Source organism: Antechinus flavipes, chromosome 4, assembly GCF_016432865.1.
Source record: "Antechinus flavipes isolate AdamAnt ecotype Samford, QLD, Australia chromosome 4, AdamAnt_v2, whole genome shotgun sequence".
NCBI lineage: Eukaryota > Metazoa > Chordata > Mammalia > Dasyuromorphia > Dasyuridae > Antechinus > Antechinus flavipes.
This window is the reverse complement of record NC_067401.1, coordinates 116,000,199-116,027,620: the sequence shown is the minus strand read 5'-3', so window position 1 is coordinate 116,027,620 and position 27,422 is coordinate 116,000,199. Positions and strand designations below refer to the sequence as shown.

The 27,422-nt window shown below is 37.8% G+C and overlaps 1 protein-coding gene and 1 long non-coding RNA gene across 7 annotated transcripts in view; one reads left to right on the top strand and one right to left on the bottom strand.

Annotated features, from left to right (window-relative positions):
- BCAS3 (BCAS3 microtubule associated cell migration factor) overlaps nucleotides 1–27,422 on the bottom strand; it is a 787,317-nt gene that overhangs the window by 294,417 nt on the left and 465,478 nt on the right. The gene's annotated exons all lie outside the window — the stretch shown is intronic.
- On the top strand, nucleotides 1,858–4,044 carry LOC127559944 (uncharacterized). Its single transcript, XR_007953234.1, has 2 exons — nucleotides 1,858–3,267; nucleotides 3,322–4,044. It is a non-coding gene; the product is annotated as an uncharacterized LOC127559944 (long non-coding RNA).

Below are 27,422 nucleotides of genomic sequence, written 5' to 3'. Positions count from 1 at the left end.
ACAATGACATTGAAGGGCACTGTGGCAATGTGTAATACAGGGAAAAAGGCAGTAAGAGAGCCAGGTTCAAATCCTGACTTTGTCCCCTTGGACATTTTCCTTCTTAGGTCTTCTGTATCCTCTCTCTCTCCCCAAGCACATAACACAATGATGCCCTATAATTGGGTAAAGGAACTTAATAAGGATTTTGTAATCTGAAGAGGCCCCCTTCAAAGCTCTGGGGGAGCTGGAGGTGGTACTTTGATTTCTCAGTTTTCCTGTGCAAACAACCTGACACAAAAGCTTGATATTCCTTACATTTTCTCTATAAAGAGATTTTCTGGGAGGAAGTTAGCATGGAAATCAAAGAGGAATCTTAATTCCCCAAAAAGCAATTCTATGCCTGGCCTCAGATATGATTTTTTTTCCTTTTACATAGGTGTGAATTAGGACAATCTTGTAAAAACGTGTAAACTGTATACAATCTTGTAAACAAACAGGAATTTGTCTCTGAACAAATTCTAGGTTGTTTAGGTATGAAGCGGGTGATTATAGACTTCAACATCAAATCTAATATAGATCATTAGAAAAACAGATGTGGGTTTTAATGACTTGAGAAATTAGGCAAAACTGTCAAGTCTGAAGAAATTGAAAATAGCTACAGGTCAACGTGTCAGAACTTCTTTGGGACAAAATGGATATAAGAGTATCATGGTGAGATATCTGCCAGGGGCTAATTGCAGTCCTGCCTGAAAAGCAGTTAACAAGTGAGAGTTAGAACACCCAAGAGGACAAGAAAAATGTTTCCAGTGCCATGAGAAATAAACAATAAAGTGGGGGTTGAGGGGGGGAGAGAAGGATATTACCTTCTCTCCAAAAGCTCAACAGAGAGTCAGGGAATGCCAAGGCCTGGTTTGTTCTCTACTCCCTCTGAAACATTTGTCTTCATTACCACTCTTTTTAATCAGGGCTCCTTCATGAGTGTTTCTGCTCAACCCCTTAGGGGCAACTCTGGGCTGTGATAAATCAGCTTCCACACCGCAAGTCACTAATCAGCAACTCTCAGGGAAAGAAAAACAGCGAGTGCAGACCACTAAATGCTGAGAGAGAGACCTAGCTGCATGGAGACCTTGCTGAAAGGCTTTTATAGAAAGAGACTAAGACAGGGAACCAGCACAACCTTCTATGACCAGTATGGCTCCCATTCTTAGAGATTCTTCTGAAACCTCATTTAAAAAAAAAAAAGAAAAACTGCTCATACTTTGGCTGGGGGGGGGGAGGAGGAGCAGGAGAAGAGGGGATGTCTCACATATCATTCTCCTTTTTGGAAACAATTGATATAGATCAATCAGAATTTTGAGGCACAGTCTGGAGCTGTAATTCCCACATCTTCTTTAGGAAGTATGCTACTGAACACCAAGTCTTACAAGACAATCAAGGAGAAGGAAGGAGGTGATACAAAGAAAGTCCATGAATTCCAAAATCAGGAGCCCCAACTTCTCACCTGATTTCAGCAATAAGTCAATACCTTCTGAGATGAAATGCTTCCTCCTGCCATACCTCTAGCTGTTGTTTTACTTATAAGCAATTACAGTCATAGAATTGTTGATTTACAGAAATCTGGGAACTGGAAGACTCCTTAAGAGATCATCTGGAGCTCGGAGAGATTAGGTGATTTGCCCAAAATCCCACAGACAGTTAATGAAAAATTTGGATTAGAATTTAGGTTTCATGACTCCTGACCTAAGGCCAATTATATTACATTCTGCTTCCTTTTAAATTTTATATATATATATACATACATACATATACACACACATGCATATGTATGTTATATAATAACATACATGTATATAAAAATATATGTTCTAGGCCAAATGAGGGAAAGGGCACCATTTTATAGAAATATGATGGAGTTGAGAACATGTGGTATGAGGAATCCAAAGATATGTATAGAGTGATTCCAGCACCTCATGGCCCCATCCTTTTGAGACTGAGAGGTGTCATCCTAATGCATAAAATGAGGCTAAGAATACTTGTAAGACTTGAACAAAGTTATGCAAGTGAAAAGACTTCTTGAGATCTTGTAAAGGGCTATAAAAATGTATTAAAATCATCACAGATGTATGACTGAAGGGACCTTAGAGTTCAAGTAATTCAAGATGTGAATACAAAGGCCAAGAGAGGGTAAAAGAAGTATACAAGTTGATCAAACAGATACTAAGAGGCTGAGCCACAATTGGAATCTAGATTCTCTGACTCCAAATCAATCTTTTTTCCAAGGAATCATGATCTTGCAAAATACCAAAAAACTACTCTTCTGAAGAAGACAGAGCTGGTCTATGGAAGTTATTTCCAAATCTCTTGGATTCTAGGGCTGAAGTGAGATCACTGCAAGCTGCAAAACCAAACCATGACCTGGCTTGGGAGCGAACATGCTAAGCAATCCTGTCCCCATGGTTTTCAAAAGTGAGGCAAACTTTTCCAAAGCCAAACCTAAAACCTTCCCACATCTGTCTGCCCATGACAGCCTGCGCGAGGTACAGATTCTAGGAAGAAATGGTAGGTGGCCCTCGGCCACAAGCACAGGGCATTGTGTTACAGTAATGGCAATTCGCCCCATTTGGGAGCCAATGGAAGCCTCCGCCCATAGTTTCATCACATTAAAAGACTATATTATTATTCCTTGGAATTAACATCTATCAAAGTACAACATGCTCCTTGATGGGAAAGCTTATATAAAACAATCAGTTTTCTGAATTTTTTAGCTCCCATTTAGTGGGGGAAGGAGGAAACAGAGAATTGGGGGGGGGAGGGGAGAAAAGAAGGGATGGGGGATTCTTGAACCCAGGTCAGTAGCTATGGGAGAGACTGCTTATAGCCAAATCTATTCATTTCTCATTCAGATATCTTTTTTAAGGTTTAAAAAGCACTCTGAACACATTTGATCCTCACAATGGTTATGTGAAGGAAGATGTATAAGCATTACAAAAGAATTTCAGGAATTTAAACAACTTGGTTCAAGGGGACATATTAGGGACAACTCAGTCTACTTTCGACTACATCAGTCTAAAACCCAGAAGTCTAACCAAAACCTACCAGCTGGGGGACAAAGTTACACAACCACAAGAGAAAAATGTTGTTCAATAGATTATCAGTGAACAAAATCTGAGTTTCCTTGATCGATCCACAGAGCTCAGAAGTCCCAAATCCTAAGGTATGTTTTCCAAAGTCAGTAAATAGATGGGCTTGGCTTGTCTGGAGAGTGAGAGAGATGATGCTGGTAAGGTTTACGCAACTGTGAGCCTCCTCTCCGCCATCTTAACCGGAAGTCCTGGTAAGGTTTATGTGTGGAGGATTTTAAGTGACAAGCTAAGGCATTTGTTTTCTGTCCTAGAGCCCATGACTACAAGGTTTTTGTTTTTGTTTTTTGTTTTTATTTTTAGCAAAGATAACTGGAGTGGAAAAGGCCAAAAAGAAGGGAAGGACACCATTTTCAAGGCCATAACAGTTGGTCAGGCATAAGTTGATAAAGAACTGAATTACTTCTCCACTAAAAATGACTTCTTCCTTGGGTGAGGCTGTTAAATTCAACTCTGTCTCTTACTATCAGATTGCATAAAGGAACCTAAATAATACCTAGAAAAAAGGAAGGAAATCATGAATAGATAATGATAGCAATTGGGAAACCAACTTTGGGGTTTCTAAAGAATTCCAGCAATTAAAAAAAATTTTAATTTAATTAATATTAAAATCGGCTGGAGAATAAGTATTACTTGTCTAGTAAACATTAGTTATATTAATACTAATTTGTATCTAAAAGTACATCATGTAGAAAATACTAACAAAAAATATGGAATTAATGATAATAGCTATAATGGAAGGAGGAAACCTTAGTGTCTTACAAATAGAAGAGGGTATAGTAGTTGGAGAGGAACAAAAGAAGGAATCAATAATGTGTTCTGCCATTATCCTGGTGAGGAGTATGAGCCATAGAGGCATTCTATCAACACTGTGTAAAAATTCATATGAACGGTAATACTAAGTCAGGAAAAAAAACAATAGTTTTTTTTTTTTTTTTTTTTAAATCAGATGACCTGGGTTGGAATCCTGACTTTTTGCTGCTTACTGAATGGCCATGGACAAGTCACTCAACCTATGGCATTTAGTTACATCATATGTAAAAGAAAGAGATAAGATGATCTATGAGATCCTTTTCAACTCCACATCCTATGATCAGTCACATTTTTCTGAAGGATATACATTTTTCAATCTTTATTTTAAAAAAGATAGATAAATTAAAACTATAGAAAACTTGGGGAAGTTTTATAATTCCCCAAAATTTATATTGGTTACTTCTCCCGTCATTGACGGGGTTGTACTGACGAAATAAATAATATTGTGATGCTTAAGATGGCAGCTTAGTATATGGGTTGTGGGACTAGCAAAGAATCCAAAATGCCAAAGTCAGATTCTAAATATGAGAATATACACTTCATCTTTTCCATTAGCTGGCATACTAAATATAATGTACTTGAACATAAGCAGCAGAGCCCAGTGACTTTGTTTCTACAATGCTAACAGGTAGACTAGATTTCTGGAGAATGAAAATCAAATCTGAGACCTTTTACCAGATATACTGCTGGCCCCTCCCAGATACTCACCCACTCACCCACCAGCAGGCCTGAGAGACACATAGGCATCAATGTGTATCATTATAAAATGACTATCTTCCAAAAGTAAAACTTCTGCTCAAAATAGCTCTTTTGAACACTATAAAAAAGGTGACTGGAAATGATGAATTTATCTCCAATATTTTACATTAGCAATCAGGTTTAAAATTGTAATGTTGAATAATGAAGTTGGAATGTTTTGTCAAAAAAAAAAAAAATCAGCACATTCATTATGTCCCTTTCCTCCAAAGAATGTGATTTGTTTTAGTTTTCTCTTTTGAAAAGAATTAAAAAAAAAAAAAAAAAAAGGAAAACTTGCATTTAAATTGTCTGGTTCCTCGCCACTTAAATGAGCCTTTAATTTCCTTTCTTATTGTAAGCCCTCAGGTGGCTACCTTAGTGCTATCTGGCCTTGGCTACATGTAAAGTTCACAGCTCCTCGCCTGATCTCATGATCCTCTATCAAAACATTGCTTTCAGAAGTGTTTCCTGTCTAGTTCTGCCCTTGCGTGAGTTGCTCCTTGGCTCAATCAGCTGCCAGATTAAATCCCTTTGGTGGAAAGCTTCAGAGAACTCAATGTGGCCCCGTCCCCCTTCCACCTTGGGTCTGACATCCGGAACTGACTTAGGAAGTCCTCTAATGGTTACCAAATTTTTGGGAATGGCTTGAGCTTTTCTGGGCTAAACATGTGTTTAGAAGAGACAGCATCACCAATCACCACTTGACCTTGTGACAGCATAAGAGTTGCTGATTTTTCTTTTTTCCTGAAAGTAAGAAAACTTTTACCAGCTAGCACAATGATGTAAATGCAAAATCATGTTGTGAGAAGACTGCAAACATGCTGATTTCCAGATGTTTGACGAGACAGTGCAAAATCAACACAAAGAAGGGTCAACAGTTTCCGTCACAGTCTCAACTGGATTCCATATAACTTCTCTCTCTGTCTTCCTTTCTGTCTCTGTCTCTGTCTCTGCCTCCTTCCCCCCATTATCCTCCTTCTTCTCTTGCACACTCTCTCCCATTTTCCCTCTCCCCCTCTCTCTCAGCTATTACATGTACTGGGGATTCTACACAGCTGTCAAATATTTAGAATATAAGATAACTGAAGTTTTATGTATTACTAGCCACATTCCAATCCATCAATTGATTAAAAAAAAAACTGTCTCAACATTCAGCAAACTTCCCAAACCTATTATTATCCCAGTGTTCCGCAACAGCTACAGTATACTCTCTGTCTTTATATGCATTTGCCATTGATCTAACTTTCCTTTTAAATAAGTTTGTGTGTCAATCAAATAAAATGTGAACTTGGATTGGAGCTCTGCATCCTCAAATATAAATCTTTTCTGCATCAAAGCTGAAGATAAAATCCAATTTCAGTCAAAATATAACTTTGTTCAGGCTGCCTCCTTTTTTTACACTCTCATCCTTGACTCAGGAACTGTTGCTGGTGGAAGGCTTCCAAAAGAAAACCAAATTTAGTTGTCAGATTTATAGTAAGACAAAATCACAAAAATTAATGTGTTCTCTAAAGTAAACTTCAAACTTGCAGTAATTGCATTCAAATTTCCTAATTGTATTTACTGGGCTCCATGGGAATGAGTCATGATGTTCCTTCCTTAGGCATCTTCTGTACAGTTATATGGGTCCAGGGTCAATCCCCAACCATCTCTCCAAAGAAGTATATAAAATAAGATTTGCCTGGGTCATCTGGCAAAAGGACAATTTCAAATTTATCCTTAAGGAGAGATTTCTGCCACTGAACTGAAAAGTTGTGCTTTTGAAGCCACTCACACAAGTATTTTTAAATCACCCATTTTCCCAGCAGTGATGATAAAGCTTGCTTTCTTTTTGCTATCTTCCTCTGGTGGGATCTAATGTATGCTTTTCAGCCGCCTGTACCCAGAACTGTCACTGAATGCACAAGAGAGAAATTGGAGCAAAAATACTGGCCCTTTAAAAGACTCTATGGCTTCATATATAATATTTTAAAATGCTAGGAATCTTCTATTCTTAGGAGAAAGGAACACATGTAATCGATCACAATTAAGTGATCTCCCCAAAGAGGTGTTCCCAACACCATGAAACAGACACATTAAAAAAAATGTCTATGAGAGAAGGCGTATAGGGATAAATCAGGAAGGAATCTATCCCTCCAACTCCCACTAACATGAAAACAAGATGCTCCTGTAGACAAAGCAGCAAAGAACTATGTTAGTACTCTTTTGTCCCTGCAGGGACAAAAATTTTCTAGTCATGAAGGAGTTAAAAGGAACAAAATTAGACACAGTACGTGTTAAAGGTTAGAAGAATAATCAGTCATTTGAAAAAACACTACATAAACATTTTTCCGGATGCAATTTTCAGTCCAAGGATACATTTCCCAGTAGAAATCAGCAGCTAAAAAGGAAATCATTTCGTCTCCATAAGTGCCAAATTGTATCCTGATTTTTCCTGGTCTGGCTCAACTTTCAAAACTAGTGGTTCAACTTCTGCAATCTTTCACCCAGTGACTATATAAACACATCTTTATAAGACAGACATAATCCTTGGGTGGGCCAATTTATGTTGGATTATGAAAATACTTAAAATACAAAATCATATAATGACTGTTGTCCTTACAGTTTTCTTTAAATGGAAAGGGAGAAAAATTCACTGAATACAGGCTGACAGGACTGCCTTCAAAGACAATATTCCACATCTATGTCATTTTCAGTTTTTCCAACATCTTTGAAAATCATTAAATATGACTGAATAATCTCTACTAAAGAAATATTTTCTATATTTGAATAAGCTGAAGTGTATGCCCATTGAGGAGATGATATTAAGAAAATTCAGAATAGCTCTGGCAAATGGTTAGTGTGTCAATGTGATGAGTAACCACCCGATTCATTGGTGAGCTGGACTAGGTTGGACTGGGCAGAACAATATAGGCTGGGCTACACCACATACTACGAAGAGTTAAGCTACCCAAACCAGCTAGGGAAACCATCTCATCCTTGGAGAGATTTTGGATCTCTCTGCTTGGTCAGAGGTTATATAAATATTAGTTTTAAGAAGGATAAAATAATCTAAATAAAAACCAAACAAATTCATTCAGAATTTATTACTGTCTCCAATTCATATATATCTCACAATGTTCAAAATCACAGTCCCGGTACGCTCTCAAACCACATAACAAGGAGACATCATAAATTTTACCTCTTCATGGAAAGGTAAATTCTGTTTTTTCACTTTCCTCTTGAAATTCTAGCTTTTATAGGCAACTACAAAAGGCAGCATGCAAAAGCCAACAAAATCCTATCTTCAGCACTTAGCATGTGCTGGGAGTGAGCTTCAACTTTTCCTCCAATGTATAAAGTTATGCAAAAGAAGACATTTTTGGAGTCTTTGGAGAATACAGAATAAATTATGACGATAAGATCTGGAAAAGTTGGCCTGGAAGTTAAGAGATTTTCACATCTGTGTCTACACATTCATGTCTTGGGAATAATGCATCTCTAGACCATTCACAGAAAAATGTGAGAAAGTGCTCCTTCCTTCATTGTTGCAAAAACATTCCTGGTACTGACATCTAAAGTCTGGTTTATAGGGAGGACTGTGAGCAAAAACTTCAAACAGTTTCTTCAGTTATGCTGTTTGGAATAAATTCTGCACACCTCTAAAATAAGACTAACCACAAATTTGCAATTTCTCTCACTACTAATCAAAGTTATCCTACAAAGTCCCTCCAGGTATCTCTCTCATTCTGGCATATTTTTAAACTTATAACTTGATGATTCCTTTAATAATTTCTCAAGTAAAAGTATCCTCATCCTCAATGAATAAGAAAGCAAATAAATGTTTCACTGAGACAGCATGAATGGAAGATAGGCAGTGAAGGCAGGGAGAGAAGGAATGTAGTCAAATGTACATTTTCTTTTAATCTGCTACAGAGGATAGATGATGCATGATCAACCCACAGCACAGACATTTAAAGTTGAGGGTTTATGTGGTTAATTGCTAACTCACAAAATTATTGCTGAGCATAGTGGGAGGAACTCTTGGGGAACATATTTTCTTGTTCAGCTAGTTGGGTCTGCCCATCTAACCCAAACCAACATAAAGTCTTCAATCAGATCTTGTCATTTAACTCTTTTGAGAAAGAGAAAACATTTGAGTTATTAAAAATAAAACTGATAAAATTTAGAGTTTTTTGGGGAAGAGTTATCAAACACATAATACTCATATCTGAAATGTAAAAAGGTGCTTTTTAAAAATCCAGATTTATAGCTGAAATAGTTCATTTTTTCCTTATTTAAGACACTCTCCTATGAAAGCAACCTTTATTTAAAAGTGAAGAAAGAAAAGGGAATTTGTCTTGCTTCTCCCCCAGTCCTCACTTTGCTATTGTCACCTGTATCTATTTCCAGGAAGCCAATATTCATTAGGGTTAATCTGCCTACTAAATGAATAAACAAAGGATTTCTCTGTCACTAAGAGGCCAGGTGAGCAGATATCATCTTCTAACACAAAAAATCATCTGTACAAATACAGCTCAGGAAATTACCTGCTGCAATCCCACACCTGGGATCATTTGGCAGGCAGCTCAGAAATGTGGAGTAGTATATGGCAAGTGGACTATAACCAATTTTTCAAAGGATTGCAAATCTCCCATTATGTTTCAACAGAAAAGACATTCTTGTGTTACATAAGCCATTCGGTTTACCAAGTGTCCTTTAAGTTTTAAGTTTTTTCTTAAAAAAAAAAAACAAAAAAAGAACCACTATAGTAGCATCAATGATAAACATTTTATGTCACCCTTCCTCAAAGCAATTTAATGCCGTTAGCAGTTCTGACACAGAGTTCTATGATAGATGGCTCTCATCTGGAATGTAAATGCATTTCCTCTAGGAAAAAAAGCCCTCATCTGACAGATTTCTAATTCCAGGTAGGCTGCCACCTCCACACAAATGAAAAACCATTTGCTGCAATTTATGCCTCTGGCTTTTAAAAGATCCTATATGGTATACTGCAATCCTTATTTGTTGCTAGAGAAACTGAGGCACAGATACAATAAGGAAGTGTCTACAGTTCCTAAGGGAAGAACCAGGAAATGGTTCAAAGACAACTTCCTGTCTTTCAGTTTACAGCTTTCCATCTCCTAGAGCACACTGCCTCCCCATGTTTCTCAGATGTTGTTACTAAGGAAAAATTCAAGCCCAGCTTCATTGTGAATAAGTGAATATGATTTCCAAGTTAGCCAATCTAACAGCAAGTGTTCAAAGATAAATAAACGAATACGGAAATAATGGAGTAAATAGTATTTGGGCAAAAAAAAAATTCATAAAAGTCTGAAGATTTTTTAGCAACATTTGATCTCATGGAAAATATGTGACAAAAGAGAAAAGAATCTAAGGAGTAATTCGATGCTTCCTTAGATCAAATCAAAGGTGACAATTGACAGAATGTGGAAATATAGCACAAATCTAGGACTCTGAAACCCTTGCATAAATCCCGCTTTACATCTAGGGGAGAGATGGTAAACTAAGAGAGACTACACTTTGACTCTACTAAAGAAGGAAATCCAAATAACGAGACAAGATGTTACTCCTACAGTGGTCAAAGATTTTCCAGTTCAGCCCATATTCAGAGATTTCTTACTGGCACTGCCTCAGCTTTTATTTTCCCATAATATCAGACTCCAGATTGCTTTCCCTCTACTATCTTGACACATGGGATAGAGACCTGAAACTTCCTACTTTTCTCTAAATGCTTTCTAAGAATTGACACTGATTGTTCCCTTTCCCTGAAATCCCTGAAAAAGAAAAAATGTGAGAAAATTTTTACATACAAATGGCAAGATTCAGGCCTTTCTCCAGAGCCTCAATTTATATTCGAGTGAGGAGACACAATGTTCACATATGGCAACAAACCCTGGAGTCAGCAGTCTCCATTTAATTCCTTTTAGAACAGAATAGAAATTCTTGAAAGATCCATCACTCAGCTCCTTTTATGCCAGAAGTACTAACTTGTCTTTCCCAACATTGGTCACTCCAAATTCCCTGCATGGGGGGCACTAGATCTTTCAGGACTCAGGGAAACAAATAGGTAATGGTCCATCAGCCCATGATTATCCATCTGCTTTTAAGCTCTAGATTATAGGAAAGAATAATACATATAATTAAAAAGTACAGATAAAAAATGGTTCACTTAAAATGAAGAAAAATTGTGTTAGAATACTGGAAGGATTATGAAAAACCAGGAACATTAATGTACTGTGGGCAGAGTTGTGAACTGGTACAGCTATTCTGAAAAGCATTTTGGAAATTTGTCCAAAAAGCTATTAAACTGTACATACCCTTTGACTCAGTGATATTGTTATTAGTTCTACACTAAAAAAAGATCAAAGAAAAGGCAAAGGAATCACATGTTCAAATATTTTTGTAGCAGCTCTTTTCCTGGTGGTAAAGAGTTGAAAATTCTAAGGATACCTATCAATTGTGGAATGGCTGAACAAGTCACGGTACATAAATGAGACGGAATACTGCTGAACTGTAAGAAAAAATGAAGGGGATGGTTTTAGGACATTTGGGAAGACTTATATGAACCGATGCAAAATGAAGTGAACAGAACTACAAGAATTTATATAATAACAATATCGTAAAGACAAATAATTATGAAAGAATTAGGAACTGTTAAAAAAAAAGAATTTGTAATCAACACAATGATCAACACAATTCTAGGGACAGAGTACATATTGAAGCATTTTCTTTTGGATATAACTAATAAGGGAATTTTTAATGCTATTATACATATCTGCAAAGGATTATCTTTTCTTGCATTCTCAATAGGTGAGGCAAAAAGAGATAAGACAGTATTTAAAATTAAAATTTTTTAATGAATTTTTAAAAAGGAATAATTGTGTCAGTCTTTTATTAGCAGGCACTGGCTCTTATACAGGTTTCTATATAGAGAAAGTGTTTCAAGAATATGAAGCAATATTTACTAAAGGACGATTGAGGTTTTAAAAGCAACTAATTTTCAATTATATGCACAGAAAAATGAGATGGCAGAAATAATATGAAATTAATTTTCATTTGGTTTAGGAATACAATATAGAATAGAAATAGAAGCAGCAACAAATTTACTCTCTAATTATGTTTTGATGAGTATGACAGTCAAGTTAGCTTGGATTCTCAGGGCATATAAGAACTGAGGTCAGGAGACAGTTAGATGGCACAGTGGATAGAGCACCAGCCCTGAAGTCAGGAGGATCTGAGTTAAAATCTGACCTCAGGCACTTAATACTTCCTAGTTGTGTGACCCTGGGCAAGTCACTTAACTCCAACTGCCTCAGCAAAAACAAACAAAAACAAAAACAAAAAATAAAAAACAAACAAAAAAAACCAAACAACAACAACAAAAACTTGAGGTCACTCAGAAACATTCATTTGTCCAACAAATATTTAATGTTTTCTGCGTGTTAGGCACTGGTCCTAAGAAAAAGCCAGAATGGAATGAAAACATTACCACTGACAACAGACAAAGTACATAAGCAAATTGTAAAAGATTTAAATGTGAGAAGGAATAAAGGCTTTTGCTCCCTTGGCCAAGTGAGGGCACATTCCCCAGATCTTTTTTTCCATGACAATCCTAAAATAGCATTCATTTAACTTCTAGCCAAGATGACTGCGCGAATGGAAGAGTAACTATCTGGCTCCCATGTTCATACTACAGCAAAACTTCAAATAATAACTGAGAAATATAATGAGAAAATATGGTGACATTCTATTTACCCCAGGAGTACCAATGTGAGAGCTCAGCCAAGAATCCCCAGACAATAGGAAAAGGGACCTACTAATAAAGCCAGAATTAGCTAAGGGTAGTGCTATTCCCAGTGAGATTAGAGCCTGTTCTGAGACCAGGATGGCCCTCAAGGGTCTTATGCAGAGGGAGCAAGTCAAGACAAATCAAGTCAAGAGTTATAATAACTTACTACATATATGTCACTGTGCTAAATACTGGCCCCCCAAAAGGGGCAAAAAATAGTTCCTGTTTGTTTTCAAGCAGCTCACATACCAATGATAGCAACATCATGCAATAAACTGTCTATATAAAGTAGTACATCCAGGGTAATTTGAAGGTAGTCTAAGAAGGAAGTCCTGCATTGGGGGCCACTGGAAAAGGTTTCTTGGAGAGGAGGGAATTTTAGTTGGGATGTGAAGGAACCCAGGAAAACAGAATTGAGGACAGAAAGCATGGGGAAGAGAAAGCTTGGAGTCTGGAAACAGGATGTTTTCCAGGAAGAACAGCAAAGGGGCCAACATCACGGGATCTTAAAAGTAAGAGTACAGAGCAAGAAAACCAGACACACTGGCAGGCTAGGCTCTCTGGAGAAAACCCAGGAAAGTAGCAACCTTCTTGTTACTACTTGTTAGTTTGTGGCAGCCTAGAATCAGTCTGTCCTGACACATGAGAGAGGGGCTGACCTCGGGAGCAGCACCAAAGGGCATGTGGGAGGATCAGGTTTAAGAGGACTGGAAGAGAGGTGGGCGGTTTGGCTGGCACCCAGAAAAGAGAGCCCCTGGGTGTTACTGAACACAGATGCCACAGGCTGGCAGGGAATATTGTGGCGGGAGGACAGACGGGTGGGGAGAGGCTTGGGGCAGACAGACCCACCAGCAGCTGCCGATGGTCTGGACGACAGGTGATGAGGGCTGCCAGAGTCGGGTCAGTATCAGGGGGAGAAGGCGTTAGTCATCAAGGTGAAATCAGCAGGCCTGGGTCTAGCTGGGAAGGGGTGGGAGCCCGAAATGGTGAGGAGTCCGGGATGACTCTGAGCTTGTGATCCAGGAGAACTGGGAGGATGGGGTCTTCCTCAGTGTCAGTAGGAAAGGTGTGTGTGTGGGAGGTAATTGAGGGGCAATGGAAGGATAATGGGTTCAGTCTGGGACATACTGAATTCAAGATATCTCCTGGACATCCATTTAAATGTCTGAAGGACAGTTAAAGATATAAGATTGGAAGTCAGCAGAAGGATTAGGAATGAATAAGTAAATGTGGAAACCATCAGCATTGAGATGGTAATTAAATCCATGGAAGCTGATGAAATGACCAAGGGAAAGGAAGTATTGTTCAGTCGTTTCAGTCCTGTCCAGCTCTTCTGGACATCATATTTGGAGTTTTCTTAGTAAGGATCCTGGAATGGTTTCCCAGTTCATTGTATAGACGAAAAACTGAGGTAAACAGGGTTAAGTGACTTATCCAGGGTTACATAGTGTCTGAGGTCCCATTTGAACTCATGTCTTCCTGACTCCAGGGCCAGCACACTACCCATTCTATGGCCTAGCTAAAGGAGCAGAGAATATAAACAGCTAAGTGGTACAGTGGATAGAGTTCAATCCTGCCTCAGGCATTTACTAATTATGGGAGCTTTGGGCAAGCCACTTAATCTCAGTCTGATAATAATAGCACCTATCTCCCAGGTTGTTGTGGGATTAACTGTGATAATAACTGTAAAGTGTTTAGCACAGTACTGGGACATACTGAATTCAAGATATCTCCTGGACATCCATTTAAATGTCTCACAAGTAAGATATATGAGAAGAATATGGGGAAAGGGTATGTGTGTGTGTGTGTGGGGGGGGGATCTAAAACTATATTATAAAGCAGCAGTCACCAAAACCATTTGGTATTGGCTAAGAAATAGACTAATTGATCAGTGGAATAAGTTAGATTCACAGGATAAAATAGTCAATAACTGTAGCAATCTAGTGTTTGACAAACCCAAAATTCTCAACTTTTGGAATAAGAATTCATTATTTGACAAAAACTGCTGGGAAATCTGGAAATTAGTATGGCAGAAACTAGGCATGGATCCACACTTAACACCGTACACCAAGATAAGGTCAAAATGGGTGCATGGTTTAGGCATAAAGAACGAGATTATAAACAAATTAGAAGAACATAGGATAGTTTATCTCTCAGACTTGTGGAGGAGGAAGGAATTTGTGACCAAATTAGAATTAAAGATTATTATTGATCACAAAATAGAAAATTTTTATTATATCAAGTTAAAAAACTTTTGTACAAACAAAACTAATGCAGACAACATTAGAAGGGAAGCAATAAATTGGGAAAACATTTTCAGTTAAAGGTTCTGATAAAGGCCTCATTTCCAAAATATATAGAGAACTGACTCTAATTTATAAGAAATCAAGCCATTCTCCAATTGATAAATGGCAAAGGATATGAACAATTTTCAGATGATGAAATTGAAACTATTTCTACTCATATGAAAGGGTGTTCCAAATCACTATTGATCAGAGAAATGCAAATTAAGACAACTCTGAGATACCACTACACACCTCTCAGATTGGCTAAGATGACAGGAAAAAATAATGATGAATGTTGGAGGGCATGTGGGAAAACTGGGACACTGATGCATTGTTGGTGGAGTTGTGAACGAATCCAACTATTCCAGAGAGCAATTTGGAATTATGCCCAAAAAGTTATCAAACTGTGCATACCCTTTGATCCAGCAGTATTACTACTGGGCTTATACCCCAAAGAGATACTAAAGAAGGGAAAGGGACCTGTACGTGCCAAAATGTTTGTGGCAACTCTCTTTATAGTGGCTAGAAACTGGAAACTGAAGGGATGCCCATCAATTGGAGAATGGCTGAAGAAACTGTGGTATATGAATGTTAGGGAATATTATTGTTCTATAAAAAATGACCAGCAGGATGAATACAGAGAGGCTTAGAGAAACTTACATGAACTGATGCTGAGTGAAATGAGCAGAACCAGGAGATCATTATACACTTCATCAACAATACTATATGAGGATCAATTCTGATGAAAGTGGCTATCTTCAGCAATGAGAAGATTCAATTCAGTTCCAATTGATCAGTAATGAACAGAACCAGCTACACCCAGAGAAAGAGCACTGGAAAATGTATGTGGACTGCTTGCATTTTTGTTTTTCTTCCCAGTTTATTTTTACCTTTCTGAATCTGATTTTTCTTGTGCAACAAGAGAACTGTATAAATATGTTCAAATATACTGTATTTAAGATATACTTTTAACATGTTTAACATGTATGAGACTGCCTGCCATCTAGGGGAGGAGGTAGAGGGAAGGAAATGAAAAGTTGGAACAGAAGTGACTGTAAAGGAAGATGTTGAAAAATTACCCATGCATGTGTTCTGTCAATAAAAAGCTATAATAAAAAAAAAAAAAGAAAGAAAAAGAAAAACACAGAGTATAGCAAGGTACTTCAATGAGGTAAATTCTGGATTGTCATTTTCCTTCACTCTTTAATTCTATAGGTTTCATCCTGTTATAGAATGTAATCAACATGAGCCTGGTCAGGTCCTATTCCATTTGGACCTCTTTGTGGAGATGGGCGAAACAGCTTAGTACTTGTTTAATTAATAGTTCTTATTTAAGTACAGAGTTGACAATCAAAGGAAAAAAGGGCTTCCTTTGGATTCCTTCCTAACTTGAAGACATAAAAAAATTTAAGAATCATGAGGATGTTTTCCCCATAACATAATCATCAGACAAACCACTTGTAGCAAATATGTCCAACTAAGGAAAGGTACTGACAAATGGGGTGGGATAGGGTAGAAGGCAGTACATGAGAGGTTTCCTGAAATCTTAACTGATTTGAGCTCAACAAATGATCCTTTTTATGGCAAAAGACTATAAAATAATAAGGTCAGAGAAAAGACTAAGTCCACAGGATTTGTGAACTTTCACAGTTTCTACCTGTTCCAGCCAGATTTTATTATATGTGAATCTGAAAAAAAAGGGAGGAGAGGAGAGGAGAAGGGATGGAAAAGAGAAGTACCCCAACATATCAATTAAATGTGCACACTTTCAAGATTCTGAAAAAACATATGGGAGCATGATAGCATTTGTCCTAATACACCAAAATTCAATAAAGTTCATCCCAAATTCACATCACATTCCTGAGAACTAATGCCTGTCCTAGGCTCTGTGCCTTAGTAGATGTGTGAAAATGCCAGCTATCTCCCTTGTGGTACCATGTCTGAAGAAGCTCCTCCATCTTCATCACTTATTCCAGCCAAAGGCAGAAAGAATATTTTCAAGTTAAGTCTCACCTCTATTTAAAAGCTGGTGTCTAGACAATAATAATAATAATAATAATAATAATAACTCTGGGCTTGTTGTCTGGCTTTAGAACCACAGGAAGACAAGTAAGAGATGAGGAAGGTTCTTTAGAATCCTCCCTGGGGTGAAAAAGTCACTAGAGTCTTTATTCTCAAATATGGAACAGTTTCCAGCAAACACATTTTCCCATCTCAAAAACATTGGGAATGAATGAATGTTTTTCTCCAGCCAGGCTGAAGCAAATAATAAACTTTGAAAAAAATGAAGGGAATCCAAATGTGACTGCATTCATTTTTAAAATCTCTTACATAAACGGTCTGAAGAAATCCTGGTTATTTAATGCTTCCAATAGGTGTTAAAAAGTTCTTTAATGCTAATGTTATTTATTATGAAATAGGAAAAGGCAAGAGGCCTTAGCTACGGAGGCACAAAGGTGAGATAATAGCTTCCACATCACTAAACCGTCAACTTTGCTTAGCATGAAGTGTTGTATCGGGAGACTCCCAACCAACCATGCAACATTTAAAAAATATAAAGAGAGAGTATGTGCTGAGTAAGTGACAGACTGAGTAAATTCCATCTACTTGAAGGCTAATTTTAAAAAATTTAAAATGCAGACATTTTGCAACATTCCTGCAAGATAAGATACTCTGGATCCAATGAGAAAAACAAATAATGTACGTTCTTAATGTATGAAGGTGCATATGTGCGTGCACTGTGTGTAGGTGTATATGCGAGAGAAGGCATATTAAGAAATGCTCTTCTCCTTTAAAGTAGATTCAATTTTCTCTGGTAGGTTTTATTATCCTTTTCTGCTTAGACTGATGAAAAAATAAAGATGAGAGCACTCGGGATTTAGGGTTGGCCCTATTACAGTTTCATCATTTTTTTCCAAGAGAGTTTTTTCTCCTTTAAAAGCTATATTCTAACTCCTACTTTCCTCTTGGTGTTTGGAATCCATGTGAGATAACATTTATAAAGCATTTCTGAATTTCTCCTCAGAAAAAGTAATGTATTGATACTGTCATTTGCCACCACTCAATATTTAGAGTCCACAGGCCCCAATCCCCTAGTTAACCAACTCTCCAGGGATATTCAAAGAGGCCTGTCTGAAGGCAGCAGAACATGTAACTTTAAAGTACTCCATTGGCAGCAACATTCACAATTAATAGTCATGACCAAAATAGGAAATACACACTTAGCAGCAAAATAGGACCAACCCATAGCCTAGGGATAGGAGTTCTTAACCTTTTTGCATGTCATAGACCCTTTTGGCAGCCTGTACTTTCTCAGAATAAGGTTTTTAAAGGCATAAAATAAAAATACATAGGATTACTAAGGAAACTCTATTGTGATAATCATTGAAATTATTTTTCATTAAAAAATCCATAGACCTCAGATTGAGAATCCTTACCCTGAGAGTAATGTGCCCCACTGTCATATCCCTGAATAATGTGCAGAGCTTAATAGGGCAGACCAAGAAAGGTTTTACCCTAAGACTTAAAAAATTAGACTCTTTTTCCTGTCTGAGTAGCTATTTTCTTAATTAATTCTCCAATCAGCTGAATTTGTCTTAATCACTATTTAAGAAGGGAGGTGGTACCATGGATAGAGCACTGGATCTCCAGTCAGAAAGACCTATGAACCTGGACAGGTTCTGCCTCTGTTTCCTCATCGATAAAATGTGGATAATAATAGCACTTATCTTCCTCTCCCTTTTGACTGTCATGAAGATAAAATGAAACAAATATTTGTAGAGTACCTTGCAAACCTTCAAGCACTATATAAATGGCACACTTATTTTTGTTGCTGTTATTCTATTATTTTCATATCATGAATGACAAGACTAATTTGAGAGTAAATTTGGATGCTCAGTACAGGTATGATTGCTGAGGCCTACCCTAAGCCCAATTATCGATGCTAATTCTGGTCACGGATCTCATCACTAGAGTTTTTAAAGGCACAGAATACATGGCTGGAGAGAGGAAGTAACCATCATCTACAATCACACTACCCTTGTCCTGACTGAACTAGGGAAGCCACAGTGTGAGTGGATAGTGGAGAGGAAAGATGAATTTAGGAAAGTCTATACATGTATGTCCCCTACAAGGAAAGCCAACAAACTAGCTGGTGCAGTGCACAAACTGTAGGGACACAGAGGAGATGGCATGGGCCAGAAAAGTCAAATTAAATCCATCACTTTACTTATGATCTCTTATCACACCTTAAGACAGCCCAGTAACTCCCACCCAAATGTTTGGGGAACCATCACTCTTGCTTCCAGACCAGTGCCAATCATTTAAGGAAGGCAATCTTTGCGCACGAGGTGCTCTCTGACTTGCCACTACCAACACAAACTGCTGACAAACCACCACTCATGAACAGCTAAGCCTAAAGCCCTGGGAGTAGTGGCCAGGCCCGGATCCATCCTCTCAGGAAGCACCCTGTGCAGAGAAATGACATAGCAACTGCTTCAATAGGTGCTGCAGTCCCTGTCTCCTCAGGAACCATGGCCACTAAAGACCTGGGGAAGAAAATTCTTATCATCAAAATCCTTAAAATTATCAAGTGGTTTAATCATCAGAATCAGAAATGATTACAATGAAAGAAATACAGCTTCTTTTGCGTCTGTATTTTCACTCTACCTTAAGGACTATGGGATTTTTCCTTCTGACTTGCAGCTGAAATCTTCAAACAAGATTGTCTCTTCCATTAGGATATGAGCTGAAAGCAGAGATTAGCTCCACTTTTTTATTTGCATATCCAACTATAATGTACCTGCTATGCACATTAAAAATGCCTAAGAATAATTTTAATTCATTTTTTGAATACATTTCTCTTTGTCAGACCTCCAGTAAAAATATTATTTATGTAAAAATCCTGAATCAGTCCCTGACAAAAAACAAGAAGCAAAACAAACAACAAGCCCCTCCAAACAACAAAAACTAAAACTAATCTATCACTTTAATAGCTATTTTCTTTAAATAATGCTACATTACTAAGTATGTGTATGAGTCAAAGAAGATATTGGCTAGCCATGTATCAAGAGTGAGGGAAAAGGGATGAACAGTTGAGTGAAATACTAACAGAACTAGAAAAAAATCTCTAGTCTTGACTAAACTTGACACAGGCCAGTCACTTGATAGTTTATATTTGATAGTTCAATATTGGAATGAAACGAGGTGCTTATTCTTAAGCAAAAACACCAAGCACACTGAGTTAATTTAGTTGAGTGAAGCTTTTCTGCCTCTTGAGTTGCTCATTCTGGTCTGCCAGCCAAACATCAGGGAGCACCTGGAGCTTTTCATGGCTGTTTGGAATCAGGTGATGATAGAAATGATATCACTAATCTGAGATTTTAATTCCCTGAGCCAATCAAGTCTTAAGGACTTTTTAAAGGAAAAACTAACATAACTTGTTTAAGAAAGAAAGGAGAATATTGCTCCTATCTTAGTCCAACTCCTTGGTGGTGAGGTCCTTAAAGCCTTCTATATGACTTATTTAAATGATTTTAGAGTACTTACTGGTCAACTTTGACTTTAGAGATTCAATAAGCCTTATATAGGCAGAACTAAAGGAAGAAAGGGGAAGGTAGATGGCACAGTACAAAAGTGCCAGACCTACAGTCAGGAAGACTCATTTTCCTGAGTTCAGATCTGGTTTTAAGACATTTAGTAGATATGTGACCCTGGGCAAGTCACTGAGCAAACCCCATTTGCCACAGTTTTTTTTTTTTATCTATAAAAATGAGCTGGAGAAGGAAATAGTAAACTAATATACTAATATAATATCATTGCCAGGAAAACCATAATGGGGCCACAAAGAGTTGGACATGACTGAAAAATGACTAAACAACAATGAAGGAAGGAAAAAAAAAAACCTAAAACAGAAACACAGCAAACACACATACACGCACTCTTCATCCCTACCACTTTGTAGAGGTCAAAGGTTTATAGGTGTTGTACAATGCACATATTTTTAATTTTTTTCAAAATACTGATCAGTATTTTTAGTGTTTAAAATACTATCTGTTATAGGATGGCTCTCTGGAAGGAAGGTTACTGGGGGAAAGTATGGTGATATAATATACAAAGGATATCTCTATCAAAACTTACTTTAATATAAAATAAAACCATCAAAATTTTAAAAATTTTTAACAAAACAAAACCTCTTAAAAGAGGGGTTGAATGAAAGAATGAAGAGCAGAAATTCTAGGCTTCCTCCACTTACCCATGGAAGAATCAAATCTTTCATCTGAATGATAGTGTCCACGTGGTGATAATGCCAGATCTTTGCAGTTCAAAATGGATAGTTCAATGTGAAATAGTCATCATGAACAGGAGCAACATCAGAAATATCAGGGCTACAGGAAAGATCATGACACATCCTTCCTGCATGGGCACAAATCTTTCTCACAGGTCAGAGAGAAATGCCCTGTATAACAATTACCACTTAGTACTCCCAGGCCCACCGGACAGGACTTCTCCCTCTTTGAGAGTCCCATTGGAGGCACAGAGATACCAGATCTTGACACCATTAGAGACATTTGAGAGAATGTTTTCCTTTTTTCCTATGGGACATGGGTAGGACCTTTCATTCATCTCTCCTCTTTCTCTCTGTCTCTCTCTGTGTCTCTCTGTCTGTCTGTCTTTGTCTCTGTCTGTCTCTGTCTCTCTCTCTCCCCCCTTTCCTGTCTCCCTCTCCCTCTCCCTCCCTTCCTCTCTCTCTCTCTCTCTCTCTCTCTCTCTCTCTCTCTCACACCCTAACACCATTGGGTGTTCAATGTGGAGGGGTTAATCAGTTTTAGATTACAAGCATAGGCCCATGGGTCTGTTCTCATCACTTATCATTCTGCTTTCTTGGAATATTTTGAGCAACCAATTGCCCACTGATTGACATTATATCACAACTTTAAATCTGACAAGCAACTTCTCTATGGAAATCCATGGGAGAACAGAGAAGAATCATACAGGATGAAAAAGGAATTCATGAGTTTTATTATCCACCAGTGGTGGGTTTGTCTATGTTGTAGAGATAACAAGTCCATCAAAATATATTATTTGACAATAGCTGGCTATCTGAAATAATTTTTAAAACCTGAAAAATTAATACTTGATAGAAAGTATCCTCTCATGAGGTTTATTCACTGAATTTTGGTAAAGATGAAACTGATTCAGTAACCCTGTTATGCCACAATTAATGAACAAAATAACCCTAAGGACTAGGTAGGGGCATACACTTGTAACAGTTCTGGCTAGCTCAAAGAACCCTATAAAGCACCCTATGATATGAACAATCACATTTGTAGCATAAGACTTTTCTGTGGTCAACAGTGCTTCACTGTTTTGCCTTTCTTGTTTCTTGTAACCCAAGTCCATTAAGATGGCTAAGACTGGAGGTGAAATCATAACCAATGAAAAAAATTAGCTGAAATTCAGTTTAGTTTATTGTACATGAAATTTTAAGTTTTGTTTTTAATAGATGTTTTCCTGAAATTGGTGCCCTCAAATATTGTCTGAAACTAAAGAGAAAGCAAGCAAGATATATAAAAAATTTAAATATACACACACATTCTGTTATAAAATACATAATACATCTGAGATGCTTTTCCTGTGCTGTAGACACAAATCAGAAGGAAGCTGTTCACTTATATGATAGTGAATTTTTCATAGGTTTTTGATGGTAAAAATACACTTCCATGTCCAAATTCACAAGAATAACTAATTCTAAAACTAAAGTTAAATTATTTTTAGGATGTGAAGGAGCTAAGTTCATATACAGCCCTGGGTTCCAAAGGGGTCTCTCTTGAACTTGTCAGCAGCCATGTGGCCAGGGCTGACCCTGGGAGTTGACACCTGGCTGGGAGTCAGAACTTGCAGATTTTTAATCCCAGCTCAGCTCCCATTTTGCTTCCTGGCCTTGGGGCAAGTCACTTAACTTGTCAGTTTCCTCCCTTTCCTTGGGATATGGGGATAGTTATGCTTACAAGTCTCCCAGGGGTAGAGAAGGTTTATAGAGTGCTGATGATCAAACAGGATTAGATGGTAGTCCATCTAATATGCTACAAGACACTACAAGAGGGCCTCATTATCTGCTATTGGCTTTTTTCTATACCCCTCCCTCCTCACCAATTCAACACATTTATAAAGATAAATAGTTATTCATTAATATTAGCAAAGCATTGTGAAGGAAGACTGGGACGGAAAAAACAACACTGAAGTATATTCCATGACGAATAGTACTTTAAAAAATTTATTTTAGACTATCCTCTTTCTTTTTTTTTTAAAGCTTTTTTTATTTTCAAAATATATGCTATATAGTTTTCAACATTGACCAAACCTTATATTCTAATTTTTTTCTCCCTTCCTTCCACCTACCCCCTCCCTTAGAAAGCAAATAATCCGATATATGTTAAACATGTGCAATTCTTCTACACATAATCCACAATTATCATTAAGCACAAGATCAAGCATCAGATCAAAAAGATAAAAAAAATGAGAAAGAAAACAAAAAGCAAGCGAACAACAACAACAAAATATGAAAATACTATGATGTAATCCACATTCAGTCCCTACAGTTCTCTCTCTGGGTTGCAAATGGCTCTCTTCATCACAAGATCATTGGAACCTCTTGGTTCTATTCATTTCCTTTAGCATCAGTTCATCTAAGTCTTTCCAGGCCTCTCTAAAATCATCCTCCTGATTATTTCTTACAGAACAGTAATATTCCATAACATTCATATACCATAATTTATTCAGCCATTCTCCAACATCAGTTTCTAGTTTCTTGACACTACAAAAGAATGTACTCTTTTGTGGTGATCTTCTTCTTTTAAAATAAGTAGAATAGTTCTCTCTGGGGGAGAGGGTAGGTTTCTCGAGGAAGGTTTCTCAGGAGAGGTTTTCTTGGAGGCAGATTTAGTATCAGTTTGATCAATAATTACCCCAAATGCAGCCAGGTGATAAAAGTTCAGCTCTTTTATTATCTCTAATACAGCCTGGTTAGCTTAGAGGTCTATCTCTCTGCTTGGTTCCAAGAGCTCTTGCAGTTTTGTCCTTTGCTTCTGCCTCTGCTTTCTTCAGCCTTCAATCCAGCTCCAAGTTGAATCTGCCTTGCCTCTGAGAGAGGGCTTCTGGCTCTCAATCTCCCAAAGTGCTCTGTGTCTGCACCAGAGTGCTCTTCTCCAATCCAGCTGAACTCTCTTCCGCCACCAGCCAGCCAAGTGGAAAATATTCTGGAATAGCTCTCTCTTCACTGGCCTTATATCTGAGTCTTCTGAGAGAATGGGATTATGGGTTTTCTCCCATAGTGCTCTCTGGACCTAAGAGCTTTAAGGGAGGTGTGAATTCACAAAGTTACAAAGTTTACTTTGTGAAGCTGGCATACTTGTGAACTCCAATGAGTAAAGGTGTAAACACAAGCACTGTACTAATTAGTTCTACTTAGTACCTTGTTTCAGGTTCTGGCCCAAAACATCTTCTTGTAAGATCAGATCAATAATCTATTAACTCTAATGAGTTAGCAGTTTGTAAAGATTCCAACACTCTTTCAATGGCAATATGGAACAACTAAGGGCTTTAGTTAGGATGCTGAGACTCCCACATAACATTGCCCAATGTACCTCCTGTCCCCTTCAATCCTGAAGTTTTTCTTTCCCAGTCACCCTCTGGTTCTCTGCTCTCTGGGAACAAAGAAAGGAGGGAAGTGGGTGGCAAGGAGTGAGCTGCCATCTGCTAGATTTTCAATCCTTTTAGCATGGTTGTGGCTTTTTTTCAGATGCTGTTCCTTAGCTCCATTACACTAATACTGAATACACATTATTGAAAGCCTCACAAGTGAAATCAGGCTGATCCTCTACATTCTCATTTGATCATTTGGCTAGGAGGCAAAAGTCTGAGGTAGCAAAGTCAGTAGGGGAAGAAAGACCCAAAGCCAGGGGAAAAATCACCTGGGAAGAAATTGTGATTGGCACAAAGCTTCTTCTGAAGTGTTCCGCCTACCGCAGTGCTGCTTTCAATAAACGTAAGTGGGGAGTTTTAAAATGGCACCCAATTTACTTTTTGTTCTCATAAAAATAAAGGGATGAAAGTAGTCGAGGCGCAGATACAGCTCTCTTAAAAGCTACAGCCAGCCAAGACAAGGCTGGAAGGCTACCTCAAGTATGTATCATGTGATCTTTCATAATGAAAACTTCACAACTTTCCCTGACTTCTGTCTTCTCCTAGGCTGATGGCACAGCTTGGTTTTCTATGGCAGAGCACTGCTCACTCTGCCCCCAAAGAGTTCACATAGTTTGTTGGGGTGGCTGCCTATGATACACCTAATAGATTTGGCAAGGATACTAAGCCCTTGATCCAGGGGTGGGGAGGACTCCTAGAGTTGCAGTCCCTAATATTTCTGAGCCGAGAGCTACTTTTACTCCTTGAATTGTGCTTCCATTAAAAGTATGAATCTCAGCACCCTAGGTTTCCTCTACAAAGGAGTACTATTATTCAAGAGACGTCTGTCTCTAAAAATGAGGCATAGGCTCTGCACAGAAAGTCAGAGTACCTTCCCCTTCTGTTTGATTCTCATTGATAATAATGCTTTTCTGGATTTCTTTAAAATAATTGGACATCTTCCTTAAATGGTTTGCCTCCTGACATCTTGGAATGGTACTCCAAAGCTATTATATCTTGGTGAAGTAGGCAATGGGTGAATACTAAGCCCACCCAAGCTCCTGGAATTTCTGCAAAAACCCAACTGCCTAAGTGAAATAAATGAAAACTTTTCTAAATGAACCAGCATAAATTTTCAGAATGTTTTTTAACCCCACTTAAAGAATCAGGAAAAACAAAACAAAACAAGTTCCCACATTGCACTAATAGGCTATAAAACTTAGCTTTGAAAAAGGGTCAACAAGAGCTGAAACCACTAACTGTGGTACTTGGGGAGATGGGGGCCTCCTATAGGGAAGCTCTGACATTCCTAAAACCTAAGAAATGGTCTAACCCAGGCCGAATCCTTTCTGCCCTATTTTTGCCAAGAACACATGAATACAGACAAGTTTACCATCCCCACTCCTCAGTACAAAAAGGGCAGGTATGAAAATGCTGACACTTCTACAATGTCAACAGCACAGGAAGAGTCACTGCTGTGACTCCATCAGTATAGGTGCATGAAAACAAAAAGACTAGAGAGAATGAAAGAGTCAAAGGAAGCAGAGAGTCTGACAGAAAACAAGTGAAAGCAGCAAGCTTTGAGACTCTCCAATCATCACTAGTGCAGTTTGTTCCTTTGCCAAAGCAAATGGCTCCATTCTCCCTTTATAGTCTGAGGAAAATAGTGGTTACATGAAAATAAAAAACAAATATGGCAGAGGAAAGAAGACAAGCTACCCTTTTTTTTGAAGAAGCAAAAAAAAAAAAAAAAAAAAGAAAGAAAGAAAGAAAGAAAGAAAGAAACTAAGCTAAATATGTGATCATCACATAAAGGTTACTTTTTTGTATCAAAAATGTAGTAAGATTTAGGTGGGAAACATTTCGTTTTCTTAGTCTTCAGATTAAAATCCCTTTAAAAGGATGCTCAGGGCTACTTGAAGCACTTGGAATTCCTATTAAACTCTGAGTTAAGAGCAATTTTTATCAGCTATATTGTTCCACACATTCCCTTATAAGGATTGAATGGCAAGGCTACTTCCTTTCACTACAATTCTACCTTAATGACACCAAATCCTAGAACCATGGAATCAGAGTCACAAGTGGCTTTAGAGGTCAACTGGTCCAATTTCTTCATTTAACAGAGAGAAGAGGCGCCAGGTGAAGGATCTTGATCATGCACAGTCATTTAAGTAGAAAAGTTAAGACTATAGCAAAGTATTCCAGATTTTCAATCAAGTGCTACCTTCAAAACTCCAAACCTGTAGTTCCCCATTCCAGGCTTCCCAGAAATGTCTGTCCTTCTTTATTAGGAGTGATATGGATGCCATGTTTGGAATTTTGAGTTCCTTCTATTTCAAAGGAATTTTAAAAATCATCGATCCTATCAGGATTTCATCCATTATGAACTGAATTCTCTTTTTTTGAAATCTCTGGAGAAACAACTTCAATTGTGAGAACATTCTAGAGACTCATGGCCTGTCAACAGGTAGTTATCAGATGCCCTGAAGATGAAGACAATCTTTCTTGCCATTACTTCTGTTTTTTTCAGTGTGCAACCAATCAGGTCTAATGGGGCACTGTCCCCAGGCATGTTTCTTCTCCTAAAAAGAAGTCTTTTATAAAAACATTACAAAGCTGTGAATTGAAAACCCTTGACGACACAAGATTCATGGTTCATGTTCTGTAGTCTTTCTCAAGTCAAACTTCTTAATCCTTCCCTATTCTAAAAATGTTAGCATTCCCATTTTATTGAGGAGAAAACTGAGGCATGGATGAGGAATAATTAACAGAACTGAATAAAGAAAGAAAAAAAATTGTGGTCTAAATATTAGGATCAATTTTTCTCATGTATGGTCTAATTTTATGATAAAGATACTTATATCTCCAAGAAAACTGAAAAACTTTCATGAATTCCTTATAGTGTACAATTCTTATTCATTTTTTCCCTGAAAACTATTCACAGAAGATCTATATTACATGTTGGGGACATGCCTCTTGTGTCTTTCCCCC